The sequence below is a fragment of the Pristis pectinata genome, chromosome 6 (assembly GCF_009764475.1).
Source record: "Pristis pectinata isolate sPriPec2 chromosome 6, sPriPec2.1.pri, whole genome shotgun sequence".
In the NCBI taxonomy this organism is placed as follows: Eukaryota; Metazoa; Chordata; class Chondrichthyes; order Rhinopristiformes; family Pristidae; genus Pristis; species Pristis pectinata.
The window spans coordinates 77,654,817-77,678,771 of record NC_067410.1 but is presented as its reverse complement, the minus strand read 5'-3'; the positions used below and the strand labels follow the sequence as shown (position 1 = coordinate 77,678,771).

Below are 23,955 nucleotides of genomic sequence, written 5' to 3'. Positions count from 1 at the left end.
ATTTTCTTCAAAGTTGTATATTTATCTCTGGCTGCTAAACATTGCCTCAAATCTCAGCTTCATCCAATGCTCATAAACTAGAGTGAAAATCAAAACAACTTCAGAACCTGGTAATCTGAAATAAAAGCAGAAAATGCTGGGAACACTCAGCAGGTCAGGCAGCATCTGTGGAAAGAGAAACAGAGGATAGTGAATCTATGGAATTCTTTACCCAAGAAAGTTGTGGAGGCCAGAAGACTGGAGGCAGTTTAAAGAGGACGTAGATACATTTGTGAAGGATCGGAAAATTGAGGGCTATGTGGAACTAACACAGGAGAGGAGTTGAGGCCTGGGGAAGATTAGCCATCATCATATTGAATTGCAGGGCAGGTTTGAAGGGCGACAGGCCCACTCCTGCTCTTATTTTCTTGTGTGTCCTTACATTAATATTTCAGATTGAAGACCATTCATCAGAAATGGGATAGTGATAGAAACAAGTTAGTTTTAACTTGCAGAGAGAGTGGTGGTGGACAAGGTAAAGGGAATACCTCTGATATAATGGAGCCAGGATTGCCAAGGTGATTCCACTGTTTATGGAGCGGTCTTGTTGATTGATTAATGATGGTGTTTAGAGAGAGAGCAAGCAAACAAAAATATATTCAAAGGTCATAAAATGCAGGTCAGAACTGTTGCTGAGACCTGAAATCAAAAAGGGAGTGGTGGAAATGCCCAGATCAGGCCTTGTCTTGGAGAAAGAAAAACTGAGTTAATATTATAGTCAAAGAGTCTTAGAGAGCTACAACATTGATACAAACCTTTCAGCCCTCCAAGTCCACACCAACCATCCTACACCTAATTTTACACTAATCCCACCATCACCCATTTTATTCTCCCCACAATCCCATCAACTCCCCCAGATTTTACCATTCATCTATACATTAGGGACAATTTAGAGTAGCCAAATAATCTACCAACCCACACATTTTTCAGGATGTGGGAGGAAACCAGAGCATCTAGGAAACCCACACAGTCACAAGGAGAATGTGCAAACTTTACACAGACAGCGCAGAGGGTCAGGATTGAACCCAGGTCGCTGGATCTGTGAGGCAGTGGCTCTACGAACTACACCACTGTGCCACCATAAAAATGTATAACCTACAAAAGAACTGGCCAGTTCTGTCAAAAAATGCAAGTCATCTGAAATTGCAGGGAATGGTTCAAATCCAGGCAGATATGTTTCATTTAATTTGGCATCATGGTCGGCACAGACATCGTGGGCCAAATGGTCTGTTCCTGTGCTGTACTGTTCTATGTTCTACGTTCTATGTTGATATTGCATTCTGATGGCTACAACACACCGAGATAGAAGAAGAGGTGCTGTCTCAAGCTTACATTGGGGCTCATTGCAACCCTGCAGAAAGCCATTGCTAGACCAGTCAGAGACAGGGTGGTATGGAGAACTGAAGTAACAGGAAACTAGAAACTCCAGATCACCCCTATGGACCAAATGCAGGTGCTCTGCAAAGAGTTCACCCAATCTGGATTTGGTTTCTCCAGTGTAGAAGGGTCCATATCACGAGTACTGAATACAATATACTAAATTAGAACAAGCATAAATGAATCACTACTTCATCTGAAGGGACTGTTTGGGTCAGTGGATGGTGAGAAGGGACAAAGTGTTGCCTCTCCTATGGTTGCATGGGAAAATGTCATGTGAAGGGGAATGGCTGGTGGATCTGGAAGAGCAGACCAAGGAACTGTGAAGGGAGTGGTCCCCTCAGAATTAAGAAGGGGAAGATGTGAGTAGTGGTGGAATTTCATTGAAGGTAGCAGAAATCGTGAGGGATGATCCCTTGAATGCAGAGGCTGGTGGGGTAGAAGGTGATTGCCATGGAATCACTACATTTGCTCTGGCCAGGAGAAGGGGTGAGAGCAGCAGGACTGGAAGTGGATGAGATGTGGTGGGGGGTTCTGTCAACTATGACGCCAGGGAACCCATAGTTAAGGAGAAAGGCATTTCAGAGGCACCCCTGTGGAAAATCTCAGAGCAGAGACTACAAAGGAACTAGGAAATTAGAATGGAGTCGTTATAGGATGGGAGTAAGCATTGTCAAGCCAGCTGTGGAAGTCTATGGGTCTGTAATGAATATTGGTAACTAACATCCACTGAAATGGAAACAGAGAAATCCAAAAAAGGAAAGTGAGGTTTAGAGATGGGCCATGTGTAAGTGAGAGGAGGGTGGAAACTGGCAGCAAAAGTAATGACATCTTTGAGTTCTGTTTGAGTGCGGGAAGCAGCATCAATACAATCATTGATGTGTCAGAAAGGGACTTGAGGGAACGAGCTTGAGTTGAGCAAAACAGTAACCATACCATGTACCCCACAAAAAGACAGGCATACCTTGGGCCCATGCAAGTCCCCAAGCTACACCTTTGATATGAAAAACAGTCAGTGGAATTGAAGAAATTGCCAATGTGAAATACCTCATCTCTGCCAGCATAACTACTTAGTTTTTCTTCTTCAAGGGAAACAATCTACATCCTTCATTCTACAGATAGCAGCAGGTCTAAAACCATTAATTGGAATGCACTTATCAAAGACATCAGTGGCATTTGCGCAGTTTGAGGATTTCTGAGTAACACCAGCTTAATCTGAAAAAAAAGATAGAGGAAAAGACAATCTTACTCTATGATTGAAATTAAAGAATTAATTTAATTTGTTTAAGTGCAGCTTATGATCTTAGTTATGTCCACATCAATAAAACTATGAAGGCCAAGAGACACTTGGATGATAGAGAATTGAGCCTTGCATTGAAAAAGTTTGATTGACTTTTGGAACTCTAAAATTCACATTTCTTATAGAATCACAGAATTTCACCAGCCTAGAAAACTATGGTGCCTGCCAATGTTTTCCACTTAAATATATACAACTGAAACATCCTATTTGCAAAAACGTAAGTTTTTTCTCCTTCTGCTCTGCTGGTGTAACCTTTTGGTATGCGCAGATATAGGGGAATTAATCTGCATGTCCAACAAAGCTACAAGTGTGGTTTAGAAACAGCTGAGAGGGAGTACACCCAAGGTTTACCATTTAGTTGAAAGAAACACAATAAATGGTATATATACTATTTGCAACTTGAAATTGATAATATAATTGTATCTACCTGTTGACAAAGAAGATTGAAAGAGTTTCAAGGTACTTATTTTGTGAGATTAACATAGGGCCATAAACTCAAACATATTATTGATGAGAGAATAGAGGATGTTTCCATGGACCACAATTAAGTGGGAGAACACTTGGCAAGTGGTGATCGTCATATCACAAGGTTTAGATTAGTAATAGAAATGAGCAGTGGCAATCTAGAGTAGAACTTCTTAAATAGAGGAGTGCTAACCACAATGCTATGAGAGTGTAAAAATTTGTTAGAATGGTTGCAGGTATGAGGGCTTTCAGGAGTGGCCAGCTTTGTTTTCCTTGCATCAAAGATTGAGAGGAGATTTCATTGAGATGTACAAGATTAGGACATACTTAAATAAGGTAAGTAAAGTGTGACTGTTCCCTTCAGTAGGTGGTTCAAGGCCAGGGTTCAAATATTTATGGGGCAGCAAAAAGATACAAATGGTATGAGGTTTCAATCGATTAGCGGTTATTTTCAGCCTAACATTATTACAGCACCAGCAACCGGGTTCAATTTCAGCCGCTGTCTATAAGGAGTTTGTACATTCTCCCCGTGTCTGTGTGGGTTTCCTCCGGGTGCTCCGGTTTCCTCCCACATTCCAAAAGACGTACGGGTTAGGAAGTTGTGGGCATGCTATGTTGGCGCTGGAAGCGTGGCGACACTTACGAGTTGCCCCCAGAACACACGACGCAAAAAGATGCTGTGTGTTTTGATGTACATGTGACTAATAAATATACCTTATAATCAAGGATATCAAAAGGAAATTGTACGGAAACTTCAGGGAAAATAATCTTTACTGCTTAAGGGAAAGAGCAGGAGAATGGGATTTTCGTTCTAAAAGGAGACAGCATAGATTCAATCACCAAAAGGCAGCTGAGCTGTAATGATTCAATAAATCTGGGGATAGTTCAAAAACTTGATAACCCAATTGCTCATCATATATCATAAATATCAAGTTCACATATTACAAGGTCATACTTTGTCATAATAATTAATTATAGCACAACTGTAAACCACAAAAGATTGAAACTATATACATGATAACTGTGTAAATGATGCTGAAGAGGGAGTGGATGGATGCTACCCAGGGTTCAAATTGTAAGAAATCTGGGTAAATGACAAAGCCCCAGAATATAAGGTCTAAGATTGCAAAGAATTAAAGAAATGATATTACTGTTCAATTTCAAGCATGTGAGGTTAGGGACTGAAGGAAAGGGCTGAAAGAAGACCCATTATTTTGAGATCTTAAGAAAAGATTTAATTTCAACACAGCAAAGGCAGAGGGAGGAAGAAGAATGTGCAGCTTAAAAAAGTGTTTCATTGCATGGTGGTTATTAATGAAGATATTACCTGAATCATCCAATTTAGAATTGTTCTATATATCTATTATTCTTCATACTACTAATTGAGACACTGAATAACTAAAGTAGCTTATATAGTATTCAGACATTTCCACTGCTTCCCACCCACACTTCCTGGTCATAAACTAACTGCTGGATGTTGCTTTTATTGTTATTATTGTGGCAGCTTTCCAGAGCAACTGAAGTATATTATGTAGTTTAAAGCTTGTTAAAAAGTAAAAATGCAAGATGGCTATGTAAAATTATATCTGTATTTGCAATTTAAATTGCAAGTCACCTTGAATTGAAAGTCACATAAACTGCTTTAGTCTTAGTATGGAAATACATCTGTGAATGATCAGTTCCAACATTTCCACTAGCCAATCTTTTTGAAAGCTGTTTTCTTTCCCAAGATAAAACAAAATGTTTTTTTAAAATGCAGATGAATTATAATGTTTTGAGAAATTAATTATATCTGCACTGAGGTATGAATTATAAACCTAGTGGAAGGAGTGCCATCTAATGGTCTATATGAGGATTGACACAGTAATTTGAGAACTTTGGTATGGAAAATGAAAGATTTTATATATTTTAATTGAATATATTTTAAAAAATCATTCAAGTAGCAATGATATATGAATACTATAACAGATATTGAGTTAACACTGTCTACAGACAATATAAGTCAAGGTCAAGGACCAAAACTTATAAAATTGCAAACTCTATTGCACATTTACACATAGTTGCTGCATAATTGCTTTTAAATAGCTATAAAAATGACTTTGCCTTTCGTAGATAATTCATTTTTTTTGTAAGATGGTTTGATTATTGCAGACAAAAATTCTGGGAAGAGTATTGCTTTATACAATTGAACCTGCTGTGCAGGCTCGACATGTTACCGTTTCTATCCATTGTCATGAAAAACAAGAAAAGCTGCAGATGCTGGAATCTGAAACAAATACAGAAAAGCTGGAAGGACTCAGCTAGTCAAGCAGCATCTGTGGAAAGCAAAGGGTCTTTGACTTGAAACATTAAATGGTTTCTCTTTCCACAGATGCTGTTTGACTGGCTGAGTTCTTCCAGCAGTTCTGATTTTGTTTCTATCTATTGTCAGCCTGTTATAAGAAACAGCGAGGTTGATATTAGCCCCCATTATGAAAGATGAGAGATGATTGGGGTATGCAGGGGCTGAGGCCAGAGTTAAAAATTGACAATAATGAAACAGACACCCAATCTATTGTGTACAGGCTGCTGGCATTTTTACAATATTTTTTATCAAACTGTGTTAACCTATTGTCTTAGAAACCCATGGTGCTTCATTATAGTAATGAAATCAGGCTTCCACAGTGCAGGTGCTGACCTTGCCAACTGATAGAACTCCAAATCTGTTCTATCAACCATCTCACTCAGTTTTTCCACTCTTGTTCAGTGATCAAGTGATAGGTTTGTAAAAAGTTTCAGAGTTTCTGTCAGAATTACCACTAACTTTAGTTTTACCATGGTACAAATAAATATTAAAAAAGCATTAAAGAAACAAGAATCAGATAACTCATAACAAGTCATTTTCTGGTGCTGGAGTAAGGACGACATTTGTAGGGATAAAAGCCTGACAAGCTTATTATAAAATTTAATTCAATTCAACACATCTCACCTGACCTCTCTCATGTCTCGTGGTTTTTCAATAATCTTCATGTTGTGTTCATTTTTAACTATTATACATGTCAGTGAAGCATCTTCTGCTTTTTTTCAAGAATGATCCAGATATGGAAATTTATATACACAATTCCTGATTCCATGTTTCAATTCTGAAAGTTAAATAAAAATGGATACATCTTGCTCTTGCTCACTCCCTGTTTATCTTAATTTCTATATCTTTTTCCAACTAAAGGGTATTCTCACTTCCCACCAACCCTGCCCCACATCCAACCCCATCCCACTCTGCCCCAACACTCCCCTGCACCTCAGTTTCAGCACCTTAATTCCCCACGTCAATGAGTTTCAAGCTAGGTGTGATCTTGAGCTCAGAATCAGGTTTATTTTCACAGACTTGTATGACGTGAAATTTATTGTTTTGCGGCAGCAGTACAGTGCAAAAACATAAAGTTACTATAAATTCAAAAATAAATAAATAAATAAATAAATAAATAGTTCTTAAAGAAGGAATAATGAATCATGGGTTCACAGACCACTCAGAAATCTGATGGCAGAGGGGAAGAAGCTGTTTCTGAATCATTGAGTGTGGGTCCTCAGGCTCCTGTACCTCCTCCCCAATGGTAGTAACGAGAAGAGGGAATGTCCCGGATGGTGAGGGTCCTTAGTGAAGGATACCGCCTTCTTCAGGCACCGCCTCTTGAAGATGTCCTCAATGGTCAGTGTTTGGCCAGAAGTCTGTATCCCACATGTGGGATCTTTGCCTCATCTTCAGAATTCTAAACCTACCTGGACCCTTCCTGCCAGCCTCACCCTCCCCAGGTCTTTTCAAAACAAACTTTAGATATGATATGTCCTTCTCAGTTTTTTCTTCTCCACTCATTCTCACCTCCTACCCACTTCCGAATTTTGCAGCAGTCGCTTTCCCAAAGTGCATCAAAACATTGCAGACCTAACTATGGATATTAGTAGTATTATTGTACTTTCTGGTGGGTGAATGTGTATTCTCAGACACCTACTTGTTGGACTGTGACCTCACCACCGAACATTAGGGCATGGTTTCCCAGTCAGTAACTGAATTCTTTACACCACAGCCTCAAACCTCATTGTGACCCAACCATACACAGTTCACTTCAATCTCCTCCCTAAGAGCCATACACAGAATAGTCTTGGTAGATTCATTATTTCAACTTGTTCTTGTCTTAGTGGAACCCATTTCTTCCTTTTTTGGCTTGCTTTTCTCCTTTTATCCAGTTGCTTCCTAGTTACATCAGAACACTTCCAATGGCCTCTGCCAATTTAACTTCTCCTGGTTTCCTGGACTTAACTATCACACTTCCATCATGATGGTCAATGCCTCTACACCTCCATCCTCCACCAGGATCCCTTGCTTTCTTGACCAAAGGCTCAATCAGTCCCTTCCATCACCATCCTCCACTTATCCAAACTTGTTCTCATGTTTAACAACATGCCCTTTGATTCCATTCATTTCCTCTAAATAAACACTGTTGCTTTGGAAACCCATATGAGTCCAAATTACATCTATCCGTTAATGGGATTTATGGCACATTTTCAGTTTTGGTCCTACACAGAGCCCCTCCTGCACTTCCTTTCCAGTACAATGATAGCAGTAATAGTGAGACTTTTGTTCTTGTTCTCTGTCTGAACTAAAAAGTTTCAGATTTTTTTCTCTGCCAATTTCCACTCTTCTCTCTCCTTCACATTGTCCACCCCCAACCTTTCCCTTCCATACTTCTCTGTCTCCATTTCTGGGAATAGACTAGTGTCCAACATTCACTCTTAGCTCACTGACTCCTACAGCTACCTGGATACACTTCCTCTTACCTTTCCTCTGATCTTTCCACTTGTCCATTCTCCCAGTTTCTGTCTCTATTACATTTGTTATTATGATGCTAGCTTCCATATTAGTGCTTCCTTCAATATTAGTGCTTCCAATAGAACTTCTTTTTCCCTCAACCAAGGATACTGCTCTGTTCTAGTTTACAAGGCCCTTGCCTGTGTCCCCTTCATTTCCATCACTTCTGCTTTCACCTTTCACTCTCCTTCCTGGCACCACAATATGTATCTGCCTTCTCACTTCCCAATTCACCAGTCTTAACATTCAATGGATCATTCTCTGTTATTGCTGCATTAAACACATTCTGTCATCCTTTGATGAAAAACACGATGATGCCGGAGGAACTCAGCAGGCCAGGCAACATCCATGGAAAAAGCAGGCAGTCAACATTTCCGGTCAGGACCCTTCTTCAGCTCATTGTGTTCAGTTCTGGTCGCCTCATTATAGGAAGGATGTGGAAGCTTCAGGGAAGGTAGAGAGGAGACTTACCAGGATGCTGCCTGGATTGGAGAGCATGTCTTATGAGGATAGGTTGAGCAAGCTAGGGCTTTTCTCTTTGGAGTGAAGGAGGATGAGAGGTGACTTGATAGAGGTGTACAAGATGATAAGAGGCATAAATCTAGTGGACAGTCAGAGACTTTTTCCCAAGGCGAAAATGGCTAACATGAGGGGGCATAATTTTAAGGTGATTGGAGGAAGGTATTGGGGGGATGTCAGAGGTAAGTTTTTTTTTACACAGAGAGTGGTGGGTGCATGGAACGCACTGCCAACAGAGGTGGTGGAGGCGGATACATTAGGGACATTTAAGAGACTCTTAGATAGGCACATGAACGATAGAAAAATGGAGGGCTATGTGGGAGGGAAGGGTTAGATAGATCTTAGAGCAGGATAAAATATCTGCACAATATTGTGGACCATAGGGTCTGTACTGTACTGTAATGTTTTATGTATGAAGACAGTTTTCCTTTCATATGCATGGAACAATGTTTGTCAGTTTTATGTTAACATTTTGGGTTTTCCTGATCACAGTGATGGAAGGAAAAATATCAAATGGTAATAAGCTTTAAAAATCATTGACAGCTTATTTGCAATTCTCGGTGCCCCATCCCTTTACAGTTCCATACGTCAACCCTTGCATTTTATGCTGATCAAAGATGTGGAGGCAGGGATGGCTGGGAGGAAAGGTGATTGGGTGGGGTGATAAGGTAACTAATTATTTTTATGGAGTTCTTGCAGCAAACCACAAGGCAGATGTAATTTCACCGTGCTGCAAAACTAGCCCAGGAGGTCTTGAAGCAGGTCTTTAATGCACCCTCTAGAGAATGGAATGATCTATGATCTGTAATGAGGAAGTGAACGAAAGAGGCAATTTAAAATGGGCACACTTTTAATACGGACAAAGTCATATCCCACACACATTGGTGAAAAGCGTGGGAGATTTTCTCAAATCTATTAATGTGTGAAAGAGACTATTCAGTGAGTTTCTGATTAAACTCAAAGGTTCTCTTAGATGAAAAAAAGGTTGTAATGATGGCAGAATCCACTGAAACTCGCATAATAAAAGTATATCCTTTTAAATTGTTTCTTTCACTCTCTCTTCCTAAATTTCCCCTATCACAGTTCATTCTATTCTCTGGAATGTTACAGCTTCCTCCAAGTCAAATACTTCAACTTAAGATTTAGCATTGTCTTGGTTTCCTTAATTCTGTTAGTGTGCGTAATGGATTAAAACAAAAGAAGTCATAGCTCAGATTTACATAAAATTATTGCAAATTACAGTTGGCTTGCCCCAACATTGATAACTTTTGAAATAGTTCTGTTTGATCCTTGTAATTTTTTGAATACCTTTGTCAACTAGCCTTGTTCAAATCATTTAAATCTGTACTTAGTTTACAAAGATGGTCAGTTCAGACACCTTGTACCAACATTAAGAAAATATTAAAAATAACATTTGCAAGGAAAATTACATACTGTATATTGTGGTTTAGAAAACAGAAGGAATCTACTTATTATCTTTTTTGCTACACAAGAACCTAGCTGAGTTTAAAACTCCCTGCAAATCTGTGAGTCATTTTACCATTACAGTTCACTGGCACTGAAATTTCTGCAGGATTCTCCTGACCTTTCACCTGAACTTCAGAAGACTGGTGTAATTAACTGGGGAACAGCATAAAAGGATTTGCCATTTCAGTTGGAGTTCTGGCAAGGTCAGACCCAGCAATTAGGAGAAGCCCATAGAAATCTATCTCTTTATTGTTTAGTTAAATTATTTGGTGGCTACAGTCTAATGTTGTTTATTCTACTACCTTTCAAAAACTAGGAGTATCACTAAAACACACTAGAGTAGACACTAAAAAAAACATGTAATAAATAACTGAAAATCCGCAGCAGATTGGACAGCATCTGTGGAGAGAGGAACAGTTCACATTTCATGTCCATGGTCTTTCATCAATAAAACTAGTTGTTGAAATAAGCAATTTGCATTAAAAGAGCTGTTTCACATCGACAAAAGTTCCCAAAGAAATGGAAGCCAAAAATAATCAGAGAAAGACAGAGTAGAAAACTGCAAACAGGATTTCCATTAATCTTCATATTAAGTGTCCGTCCGTCCATCTTTAGACTATAGAAGAGTATCACGAATTGAAGTGGTTATCACTTAAAACCCACTTTAATACATTTTCAAACAGGGACTGGTAGATAATGTTTTGGATCAGAATGCTTGAAGAATTTTCTCCTCTCAAGTTACAATGGCCAGCGAGTTTCCCTATTGTTGTCTCAGTAGAGATCAACCAGCTCTGCAGAGACCAGGGATTAAGTGTGGGACCTCCTACGATGCATGGCTCAGCAATTCAATGAATTACCCTGGTGATCCTAGAAAATTGTTTTGTTTATTCTTTTCAAGAGAATTACCACGGGGTTGTCACTGTTGACCTCAAAGGTTAGTTTCTCATGTTTGGAATTCAATGAGGATACATAGCCCTCACAACAGTATTCTGTACCTGATCATGCCAAAAACATCTCTCTGTGTGTTGTTATTAAGGGAGGGAGTAATTAACCAATGAAAAAGGTCAGCTCACAGAATCCTGTCTGAGATTCATGCAGCTGTTCCAGGAAAATATCAACATAGGTTAAAACTGGCCATGAGCACAACGTACATTTTCATTAGCATACTCACTGAAAATAAATTGAAAACTTGAGACTGAAGATACAAAATCCATTCCTGCTTTTACTATCATTATACCTATAGAAGTATGTTCTAAAATCATGCTGAGAAGAAAGCATTAGTATCACTATATCATAGACATTCCGAAATTCCACTTGAGGATTTATGTAAATAGTGGTTTATGCTTAACGCAGATTCTTACAGAGTCATAGAGTTGTATAGCATAGAAACAGTTCCTTCAGCCCAACTCATCCATGCCAAGCCTGATGCTTATCTACGTTAATCCCATTTGCCAGCATTAGGCCTGTATCCCTCTACTTTCCTATCCCGGTACCTTTCAAAATGCCTTTTAAATGCTGTAGGTGTATCTGCCTATACCATTTCCTCTGGCAACCTGTTCCACATAACCACCACAGAAGTACACATAAATCATTCTCACAATCTGCTTCTGCTGAAATCCTGAATATTAATGACCCCATTGTTTATTTCACCAGAACTGACAAACTATAGTTTTAATCACTGTTGGGGGATGATTGCTGGGCAAACAAACCACAAAATTTGGACAGAATTTGTAGCTGTAGGAGCTTTGGGCAAACCCCTGACAAACACAATCTGAGCATTTTTCCAAAAAGAATGACAGCAATGAAATGCTCACCTTGTCCAGCACCAGACGTCATTCACAGGTCAGAAGACTTCCTGGAACACACGTTCACAGGTCAGGATAATTATTAAGCCAACCATTGTAAGAAAGGGATAATACAGTATGCACAAGATAAGAGTCAATTAGCATTCTAAAGACGTAAGGGTAGGTTAATTTGGGGGTTTAAAATGGGCGGCACCGACTCGTTGGGCCGGAATGGCCTGTTACCACGCTGTAAGTAAAAAAAATTAACTTAATTCATTAATTTAAAAAGCTAACATTAAACTGATGCTCATCATTGACATTTCCAGAACTGAGAATAGAAATTTTCTCCCTTTTTTTAATGGAGATGTGGAAGGACAATTATACTGCAACATAGCAGCATTATATACAAATTTGGCTGAAAATTCAGAATTCACATTAAGTTTCAAAACTTGATTTGTTGGATATACAGTCAAACTAAGCTTTGAGACATTTTTAAAAGGCTCTTTTAAAGAGAATTCAGTTTATTTATAGCAAATCCTGCAGATGTGTTTTGCTGACACACATGCTGGGCAGTGCTTGTAAGTATGATGAACTACTGCTTCCCTACACATTTAGATATTTTTAAGTACAAAAGCCAATTAAATTTTACTGATGTTATCTAAATCACTTCTTTTATCAGAAATTCCTGCCTCAAAGCAATAAATTAAAATGAGCAGACATTCAGAGTGCTGTTTTATTGTACATAAAGCAGTACTGGTTCTCATACAGAAAAGATAGAAGCTGATCATTAGGTCCATCTCAAACTTGAAAAAGAGTACTTGAAAAAAAACTATGGCACTCTCACAGTTATGAGACTGTCATTCATTCATGATAAATAATTAAGCAATCTTCATGCTGGTGATGTTTCGTAATAAGGGTAGAATTATCTATTAATTAAATTATTCAGTGGTGGTACAAATATAGCTTTTAACAAGTCTGAGGGTAAATGACAACGTAATCATAGTTTTGGAGAGCAGAGATTAAATAAATTAAATTGATGCATATCAACCTTGCACAACAGTCAAACCCCTTGCCATGTGAGTGATTTCCAAGGTAATGCTCAAAGCTTGAAGACAAACATTACACTCAGCCATCCTTTCAATCAGTCGATAATCTTCTTTTGAAAAATCCATTTGTCCTTTGCAAAACCAAAAAAAAAAGCAATTTCTGGTATCAGTAGTCTCCCTTGATGATGCATGACACTGCGACCCATTATCACCAAACTGCTGATCACACAACTTTTCTTGGCCCCCATGTTAACTATTCACTGACCCCACTAGCATCCCTTTCAAATCTTCCATCATTATCCCTCTCTTCAGAATATCCATGCATCAATCTCTGTCCTTGCAAGCAAGCACCCCACCAACAATCTCCCCTTCCTCTTCAAAGTCCTTGACTATATTGCTGCTTGCAGAATTCAAAGCCCCCTTTATTCCATACCAGTTTCCGCCTCTACCACCATACTGAAATGGCTCCAAACAAAGTGATAAGCATATAAGGGTGAAAAATAAAAAAGATATGCTGACGGAATAGTTGGTGGGGGTGGACATAATGGAGAAAGCTTGTCTAGAGCAACACAGATTGAATCAAACAGCAAAAATCTGCAGATGCTGGAAATCTTAAACAAAAACAGAAAATGCAGGGTTTACTCAACTGGTCAGATTAATTATGAGGATTTTTGTTAAGAATACCAGGGCAAAGGCATTTCAAGCCTTCATGAAAAAGCAACTCATACTAGTACAACTTCTTACATCACAGTATCCATACTGGCAAAGGTTATAATACCTCAATCTTTTTCCCTCAATTTCACTTTGCATACAAGTTTTTAATTTAATTGTTACATCAGATACTGTTTCTTCTATTCAAATATAAAATATGAGTTATCAGTTCTGTTAATGGTGCTGTGGATAATTATTCCATACCAGAGGGACCAAAATTGTATTATTCAGGGTAATTTTGTAAATTTATGTACAAAAAGAGATACATAACAAAGCATAAAGAAGGAAATGGAGATCAAGTAGCACTCCATATCCAAGAGGAAGCTCTCCTGGAAGAGTGCTGACAGTGAGGTCAATGCCCGGTCACAGTTCCTGAAGAAGTCTAATGACATCCATGGCACTGAATACATCACAAATCCCATCCTCCATGATCAACACAACTTACACATTCATTGTTCCATGTACCACATATCCAATATTTACCTACCAATAACATTAATCACCACCTCTACTAACAATCACATCTCATTTCGAATATACGTAGCCACTGAGCATCCACAGCTTTGCTGGGTAGACAATTCTGAGTGAAGAAATTTTTTCTCATCTCAGTCCTTTAGCTTGATATTCTGACCCATAGTTACAGACACTTGAGCCAGGGAATTTTGCATTTACCTTGTCACGCAGCATTAGCATTTTGTACATTTCATCACGCTTACCTCCCATTCTTCTAAACTCAAGAAAGCACAAGATAGTCCACTTAATTTCCCCTCAAACAATAAACCCATCATCCCAGGAATCAATCTGGTGAACTTTCTCTGTACTCTCTCTATTGCAAGTATATCCTTCCTTAGGTAGGGATACCAGATTTGTACACAATATTCTTACTGCAGTTTCAGCAGGGTCGTATATAATTGAAGCAAGACGTTTCTATTGTACTCAAATCCTCTTGCATTAAAGGCCAATTTACTGCTTGCTTCCCTAATTGCTTGCTGAATCTGCTTATGAACAAGTATACCTGCATCACTCTGAACACCTACCCTTTCAATTTCTAGCTATTTAAATAATATTTCTTTTTTGCTACTAAAATGATGATCTTGAATTTTTCCACTATATCCTATCTGTCATATCTTTGTACATTTACTTGGCCTGTCTATATCGCCTTGATGCCTCTCTGCATTCTCTTCATAATCCACTATGGCATCTTGCTCTATATCAGCAAACTAATAACTACTTGCAAAAGTTCATATCAAAGCATGGAAAGCATGCACTAAAATGCTAATGTGCAAAGGACACAGACCGCTTTTCCCAAACACATCTGAAATTTGGGCAGGCATCTCAAGTAATGATAAGGCTATCCAAATAATGACAATTGTGTGCTGTTCCTCACATCCGTGCACAATAACTCAGAATGCTTTCAGGAGTCCCTAACGTCAGCTGCACATAACTAATGCTGCCTGCCATGGCTGCTGGAACTGCATAACTTGAAGAGCATATGTTGGTACAATGTTGATCCTGACTGGAACAAGCACTCTGATACTCAAAGCCTGCAATGGACAAATTAGTCAAAAAGGCGGAAACCAGCTGATGGGTCATGCAGACTAGAAGGCCCAAGAACAGCTTTAGATTAAGATTTGAAAAAAATATTAGTGGAAGGGTGTTACCAGGGAGATCAGTGCCTGGTCTCAGTGCCACATAACGTTCAACCACCTCACTCATGAGGTCAGTGAACTCATCAACAATCCTATCCACTCCCATTTGTACAAATGCACATTCACACTGCTCCTTCACCACACCCCCAACACTCACAGAAATATAATCTCACTCAGCACCCTTATCTAACATTTCCAACACTTACACATAGTTTAATGCACTCCCAGCTATTCAATCAGGACCTTTGGACAATGCAACACATACTCTCTATTGTGGAAGATGGAACACAATTGTTGCCAGCTGCAACAACCTGGCAACAGGCCCTACATGCCTTCAGGTGAAATCATCTGGGGGAGAGGATACTGGTGATCATGAGGTCAGCCACTGAGAGATGGTTGTCAGTGACAAATCAGAGATTGTGCTCACATCTATGCCACCTGATAATGTTCCACTTCTCCCATCATTGCATTCTCTTAGTTCCAATGAGTCAGATGACCTAAGCATTGCTTCTTAGACATTAAATCACCTCATTGTAACTATAACATTTTGACTTACCCCTACCCACATTCTCCCAGCAGTGCAGATCCCAGAACCAGAGGAACAAAACCAGAAGAAAAGACAACTTGTTCCTACATATGAGAATGTCAGCCATCAGCTTACATTGTGCCACTCTGAGGAGAGTAGAGTGTAGTTTAGAGGCAGGATCTGCACATGGTAAGCCACTGTGCACAAGTGACCTGTGGTCAAGTTATGGGGAAAGGGCCAGCTCCTTGCTGAGAGTGTATATATATATAAATATATGCACATAAAGATGCTTGGGCTATTGTCATGAATGCCTGGGTAAAATGACAAGAACCATGGGGACTCAAGATACTGCAAATGCTGGAATCTGGAGCAAAAAACAAACTGCTGGAGGAACTCAGCGGGTCAGGCAGCATCTGTGGAGGCAAGGAGATGGTCAACATTTCAGGTCAAGACCTTGCATCAGTTCCAGACGCATCGACCATCCCTTTGCCTCCACAGATGCTACCTGACCTGCTAAGTTCTTCCAACAGTTTGTTCTTTGCTTTCAGGACCATGGGGAGTCCTGTGCCAATCTTGCACATGATTTTGCAGAGACCCTGGATGTCATTCTTTCTAGAGTGTAAGTAGTTGCCAGTTTAACGTCAACATACATAGGCCCAGGCATAGGGTACTGCCTTTTCACAAAGTCACAGTTTTTATTGGATGCAGGCTGAAGCCACCTAATATATGGGTAGTCTGACTTCTGATATGCATGGTTAACTTGCTGCCATGCAAGCTCATATTTGTGCCATCATAGCACTAGTTTAAAAGCACTTCATGCCAGTGTTAGCACTCCAGCAACCTGTCCTCCTGTAAATTATAAGCACAGTGAATTATAAATCAACAGTCCTCTCTCAGTGTGACAATGTTCCTTTCCCCACAACTTCCATTCCAGTGATGCAATCACTGTGACCATCAACCAACCATAAGCAAGATGATGCAATTTGAAACTTGGTCATCTTAGCCCAGATGGTCATTGACCAGAAACATTAACTTTATTTCTCTTTCCACAGATGCTGTCTTGTGTGCTGAGCATTTCCAACAATTCTTTTGTTTTTATTTCCTCTAAGCCCAGTGCTGCTCCAGGTCATCCTTCACTACCATTCTTTGCCTGCTGCAGTGCAATAGAATACCATCCATTAGCTTTGCTAGTTACTGAGTGCTCTGTGAGGAAGTAGTAGGGCAGGCAAATATGTCCAGAAACAGGAGCTAAAGAAAAGTACAAGAATGGATATTAATGGATAATAAATAATTGTATGGTTTTGTTGTTCATCAGATGTATAAAAATATTTACTGTGTTGCTTCAGTTGGTTCTAGCCTTCATTATTTGTGTTCAAGTGGACAACAGCAGAAATATGGGTCCACACCGCTATAGGCATTCACAGTGGCTTTTTGGATAATTATTCATTGAGGGTGGGCATTGCTCAGAGCTCATCATATATTGATCATCCCTAATTGCCAATTGAAGGTGCCAAGGAGCAGTCCACCTGACATACTGCTGTGCTTGTGCTGAGGGAAAATTTATTGTGCTGTTGAATAGATAGGTGGCTCCAACATTGTGAAGGATGAAGTTATATACATAATTCCAAATACAATGGTGTGTGACTTGGAAGCTAAATTGTAGGTGTGTTAGAGTATCCAAACAATTGATGCCCTTGTCTCTATATGCGAGAGATCGAGTTGCTGTTGAAGCACTGAAGGGTTACTGCTTTGCTTTTTTGTAGATGGCATATATTGCAGCCTCATTATATCTTTGGAGATGTGTTCATGGATGCTGGTAGACAGCATTTATCAGTATCTTTGGAGCTGTATTCATAGAGACATGTTGAGAGTATTCTTCAGCAGTTACTGGCATGCAATTAGCAAATTGTGGAAATGTTCTGTGAAGACACTAAATGGATTACTCACCAATGAACAGGCAGCCTCTGCTATCTTCTTGCAGCCATATTTATCTTGTGCTTGGTCCAGCTGAGGTTCTATGAAGTCTTGGCCTTCAAGGTGTTGGAGATAGTGGACTGGCAATGTTGACGTCATTGAGTATCAAGGGGAAGTGATCAGACTATTTTTGTTGGTCAGAACCAGGCAACTGTGGGAGCGAATACAAACTTGTGACTTACTTTTCAAGTGGAGCAAAGGCCCTGTCGTATGTGTGTAGAAATGGCCTCTTGCCTTTCTTAATGGAGTCAGTCCTCAACTGAACCACAGGGTGACTCAGTATGCAACGACTCTACATCCAGAGAGGTTATTTTATTTTGTCTTGCTCCTCCTGTTCCTCCTGCTTCCTCCTTCTCTTCCTTTTCCCCTATGTCTTGGTGCTATTCATGGAAAAGAGATGATCCCTCAGTACAGCCAGATTAAGCAAGATACAACTAGCAGCAATGAAAGAAGATACCCTCTCTGTACTGCAGGCCAACCCTTGATCAGTCTGGGCAACAATGTCTTTAGAAACCCCAATGGTAGTCTCCATCCACCTTCTATTGATCCTGTGGCTCTAGTGGCAATTATGCCTTCTAACACTTACAGATCACATGGGAATGAGGGTCATGGATTACCAGGTAGAGTCCCACAAAAGCTATCTACCAGAATGCCATAGAGGCTGGAAATAGCAGCCTAACTCAGAATGAATGAAGTGTATGAGTCTTCCCAGTGCACGACACTGTGGGGTTGACCATTAGATTCTTTTGCTTTTGGTCACACATTTTCTCCATGTTCAGGGAGTGATGAGCAACTCATCCTTCCCATATGGAGTTTGGGAACAAGTAGAGTCTACCTGTACAGTCTATCACTCCCTGAACCTTCAGGAAGTCAGCAACCTTGGAAAATCCACATATCTGTATTCAAGGAAAAGGCAGCGAGTCCCTATCTCCATAGGTAGAAAGCATCCATGACCAAGGAGGGTCCAGGCATTGGTGCATGGTGGAGCTCTGCCTGCAGTGGAGACCTTAGCCTCCAGATACATTGCTCCTTTGATGTGAGGAAGAGGACTATTGATTCTGGTAGATCTTGGGAGAATTGTACCTCCTCAGCAGACCACCTCTCTCCTTTCTTCTTTGTTCCACTCTATCAAGGAAGCCTTGCCTCAAGAGGCCTTCACTCTCCACCTTCCCTTGGCCGTGTTGAAAGTCCATGATAACCACTATCAGGGCAGCCATATTTTTCTACAAAATGATATAGTCTCAATAATAAAAATAAAATTCTAACATTTAGCCCAGCTGAGCACAATAAACTCTCCTAAAACAATTCCCAACAAATTTACAGGCAATTAGGAAACTTTTCTTAAAAAGTGCAGCTGCAGAGTGCCTTCCCACGGTTCAGACCTGGTTCCCTGTGTATGACTCACAGAGGGTTATGCAGCCCAACGTGGCATGACCAAGTCAGATCGATGCTGCACGACAACTGATGTCAATGCTCCGGACTTCAGTCAGGCACAGAGTTGCACAACAGAATATCTCATTAATGAGAGACAAGCAGCAGTGATGCAATGCTGGTTCACAATCAAAGTTACACATAAATGGAGGGCATAGTGCCAAAAGACACTACCCAATCATACTTCTAGGCCAATGTGTTCTCTAATCTATTTTGCAACACACGTTCAACTGGGTTGAGAAACAAACATTGAAAAGCAAATACCAGGATGGACTGAGAGCCCTTCATTTCATGCTTGACCAGACGACTTAACAGTCCCCACCACCACACTCACTCACCTGACTGAACCGATTCTGACTTTGAACAACTTCTCCTTCACTTACTGTGTCCCCATAACAGGCATGGCTCTGGGAACCTGCATGGGGCCAAGCCTGTCTCTTTCTGGCTTATGTGGAACATTCCTTGTTTCAGTCCTATTCAATCCCCCTCCCTCAACTCTTTTGCGGTACTTTGATGACTGTGTTCGTGTTTCTTCATCCACAAATGTAGAACCTGAAAATTTCATGAGCTTTGCTACGAATTCCACCTGCTCTCACTGTCACAGGGTTCACGTCAGATTCTTCTCTTCCCTTTCTTGATTACTCTTCCTCCATGAGGATAGTTTTGTGACTAATATCCAATACAAACCCACCAGTTATCTTGACTCCACCTCCTTCTACTCTGACTCCATTCCATTTGCCCAGTTTCTCTGTCTACAGTTTTCCTTCTGACAAAACTTTCCACACCAGTGCTTCTGAAATGTCTTCCTTTTTTCTTAACCACAGTTTCTTCACTACCATAGTTGACAGGCTTTTAAAATGCATCTCCTTTATTTCCTATATTTGTGGTTTCGCCACCTCCTTTCCTTCAGCCAGAAAATAAATTGGATTGCCCTTGTCTGCATCATCCAACCCACCAACCTTCACATTCAACAGATCATCCTCCATAATTTCTACCAACCTTATGGAGATTCCACCTCAAGACATACTTTATCCTCCCCTCACTCCTTTCAGCATTCTGAAGGGAACATTTCCTCCACAACTTTCTGGTGTGTTCTTCAATCTCCACCAACCATTCTACTTCTCGTGGGACTTTCCCATGCAATCAGAGAGATGAAACACCCATCCTTTGCCCTTGTCCCTTCCCACAATCTAGTGACCTAAAGTGTGCCTTTGGGGGAAGCAGCAATTCACTTATACTTCTTCCAATTTAGTTCTGCATTCAAAGCTCAAGATATCATCTTCTCTCCATTAGAAAAACAGATGCAGATTGGGTGACCGCTTCGCAGAACTCCTACATTCAGTCCAACAGGATGACTCTGAATTTCCAGTCGCCCGTCACTTTAATTCTCCATCCCACTCCCACTTTGGCCTCCAACACTGTTCCAACAAACCAAGCATAGGCTCAAAGAACAGCACCTCATCTTCTATCTTGGCACATTCCAGCCCTCCAGACTCAAGAGTGAATTCAACAATTTCAGATAACCAGCAGTTCTATTGTAAGGTCATCCACCTGTAACGTTAGCTCAGTTTTTCTCTTCCCACATTTGCTACCTGATCTGCCATTACCAGCATTCTCTTTTATTTCAGATTTCCAGCAACTTCAATACTCTGCATTTCACAGTTTCAGCATGTTGTTTTTATTATCTACTGCCCTTAGTCATCTTCCTCTTTTTGTGCTCCTGTAAACAAGAAGCATTCGTTTCCTCTCTGAAGCAGTACTGAATTGTCAACTGGACAGCCTTAGTCTCCAGCCTATGCTCCTCTCCATCCTTCCACTTCTCTGCAATTTAAACTCGCATATTTTCTCACAATTCCAGTTCTGATGGAGGGCCATTGATCGACTGGGAAAGTGGGCAAAAGAATGGCAGATGCAAGTCAAGTCAGACAAGTATGAAGTGATGCATTTTGGGAAGTTAAACCAGGGCAGAACATACAGAGTGAACAGAAGGGCCCAGGGGAGTGTTGTAGAACAGAGAGACCTAGGGGTACAAGTACATTGTTCTTTGAAAGTGGCAACACAGATAGACAAAGTGGTGAAGAAGGCGTATGGAATACTTGCCTTCATTGGTCGCAGCATTGAAAACAGGATTTGGAACTTCATGTTACAGCTGTACAAGATGTTGGTGAGACCGTACTTGAGAGTATTGTGTGCAGTTTTGGTTGCCACACTACAGGAAGGATGTGATTAAGCCGGGATGTTGCCGGGACTGAGTTATAAGGAGAGACTGGATAGGCTGGTGCTGTTTTCCCTGGAGCAAAGGAGGCTGAGGGGTGACCGTATAAAAATTTATAAATTCATGAGGGGCATTGAAAGTCACAGTCTTTTTCCCAGGGTAGGGGGGTCTAAAACTAGAGGGCATAAGTTTAAGGTGAGAGGGGAAAGATTTAAATGAGATTTGAAGGGCAAGTTTTTTCCACACAGATGGTGGTGGGTATATGGAACAAGCTGCCAGGGGAAGTGGTAGAGACAGGTACAATTACAAAGTTCAAAAGACATTTAGACAGGTACATGGATAGGAAAAGCTTAGAGGAATATGGGCCAAATGCAGGCAAATGGGATTGGCTTATGTAGGCGCCTTGGTCAACACAGATGAGTTGGGCCAAAGGGCCAGCTTCTGTGCTGTATGACTCTATGACTCTATCTGAAACACTAACTCTGTTTCTCTCTCTGCAGATGCTGCCTTACTGGCTGGGCATCCCCAATATTCCCTGTTTTTATCTGAGGAACAAACATTCTTTTTAAGGCACAACCTGTTCACATTCTGATTTGACTATAATGATTTCTAGCAAGCTAGTCAGGCCTTTATTAAAATTTATAAGGAGGTTATGATAAAGGAGGAGTGACCCTGAGCTTCCTAATACCTGTCATTTTAATTCAGCATCCTACTCACACTCTGATCTTTCTGTCTGTGACCTCGTGCACTGTTACAATGAGGCCAAATGTAAGCCCAACGAACAACACCTCATCTTCCATCTGGGCGCAACACAGACTGCTGAACTCAATAGCAAATTCACCAACTTTAGATAATTTGCTCTTTCTGTTTGAATCAGAACGGATGATTTTTGCCTGTCATCATTGTGGCTCCATTTTTGCCTAGTCTGGCCTGCTGGACATGTCCCACAGCCTTACCATTAGTAATACATTACACAGACAATGAAGCTTAATCTAATTTTAACAGCTCCTTAACTGCCACATTAGGGCATGTTGTCTCACCCTTTCAAAGATTCCTTTTGTTCCCACCCATCCTCCCTCACCCACCCCCTTTGACACTCACCAGCTTTTATTGATGCACCATAGAAAGCATCCTATCTGGATGCATCACAGCTTAGAACATAGAACACTACAGCACAGTACAGGCCCTTTGGCCCACAATGTTGTGCCAACATTTTATCCTGCTCTAAGATCTATCTAACATTTCCCTCCCACATCGCCCCCCATTTCTCTATCATTCATGTGTCTAAGAGTCTCAAATATCCCTAATGTATCTGCCCCCACAACCTCTGCAGGCAGTGCATTCCACGCACCCACCACTCTCTGTGTAAAAAAACGTACCCCTGACATCCCCCTTATACCTTCCTCCAATCACCTTAAAATTATGTCCCCTCGAGTTAGCCATTGTCGCCCTGGGAAAAAGTCTCTGACTGTCCACTCGATCTATGCCTCTTATCATCTTGTACACCTCTATCAAGTCACCTCTCATCCTCCTCAACAGAGCCGTTTAATCTCCAGTCACCCCCAGTACCAGCGGTGAGGGGTTGGCTCAGTTTATCCGAGACCCCCTCACTCTGTACCTCCCACCCAATGTCTGCACTCACAGAGAGTGGTCAGAGTCCACCATCTCCCAGGACCACCAGTGTTCCCCACCCTTCCCCTTCCCCTCCCCCCCCGGGACCCTCGCAACCCTGTCTCCCTCCTTCTCCAGGAGTCGCTTCAACCCAGCCTCCCCACTGGACCCTGCCTCCTTCCTGGGACCCCGACAACCCCCCTCAACCCCTTTCCTCACCTGCAGGGCCTTGGAGTGGTGGTTCTGGCAGGCCAGCTCCTGCTCCACCTCCTACACAGCCATCAGGTTCTGCTCCCCCACCAGCCGCGAGAGCTCACCCACCACCATCACGTGCTTGGACACCGTGCCCGACATCTTCTTGAACTGGGGGTAGTTCTCAACAAAAGCCTTCAGCAACTGCTCTGCCCAGGACCGCAAGAAACTGCAGAGAGTTGTGGACACAGCCCAGCGCATCACGGAAACCAGCTTCCCCTCCATGGATTCTGTCTATACCTCCAGCGTAATCCCAGGTCATTCTCTCTTCTCCCCTCTCCCATCAGGCAGAAGATACAGGAGCCTGAGGGCACACACCACCCAGCTCAAGGACAGCTTCTATCCCACTATGATAAGACTATTGAACAATTCCCTTATACAATGAGATGGACTCTTGACCTCACAATCTACCTTGTTATGACCCTGCACCTTATTGGCTACCTGCAATGCACTTCCCTGTAGCTGTAACACTTTACTCTGTATTCTGTTATTGTTTTTACCCTGTACTACCTCAATGCACTGTGAAATGAATTGATCTGTATGAACGGTATACAAGACAAGTTTTTCCACTGTATCTCAGTACAAGCGACAATAATAAACCAATACCAATACCACCTTCTCTGCTCCCTAAAACTAACTTGTTTTCTCCCCTGATAAAAGATCTCAGACCTGAAACGCTAACAGTTTCTTTTTCCACAGATGTTCCCTAACCTGCTGAATGTTTCCAGCATTTTCATTAAGATTTA

At 41.0% G+C, this 23,955-nt stretch overlaps 1 long non-coding RNA gene across 1 annotated transcript in view; it reads right to left on the bottom strand.

Annotated features, from left to right (window-relative positions):
• The window catches only part of LOC127571160 (uncharacterized), a 29,486-nt gene extending 5,794 nt beyond the window's left edge, over positions 1-23,692 (bottom strand). Inside the window, exons 1-2 of the long non-coding RNA XR_007956452.1 lie at positions 23,177-23,692; positions 17,674-17,851 (exon numbers count right to left, since the gene is read on the bottom strand). This is a non-coding gene — a long non-coding RNA (uncharacterized LOC127571160). The remainder of the gene's footprint in view (positions 1-17,673; positions 17,852-23,176) is intronic.
• Between the last annotated feature and the right edge of the window lie 263 nt (positions 23,693-23,955).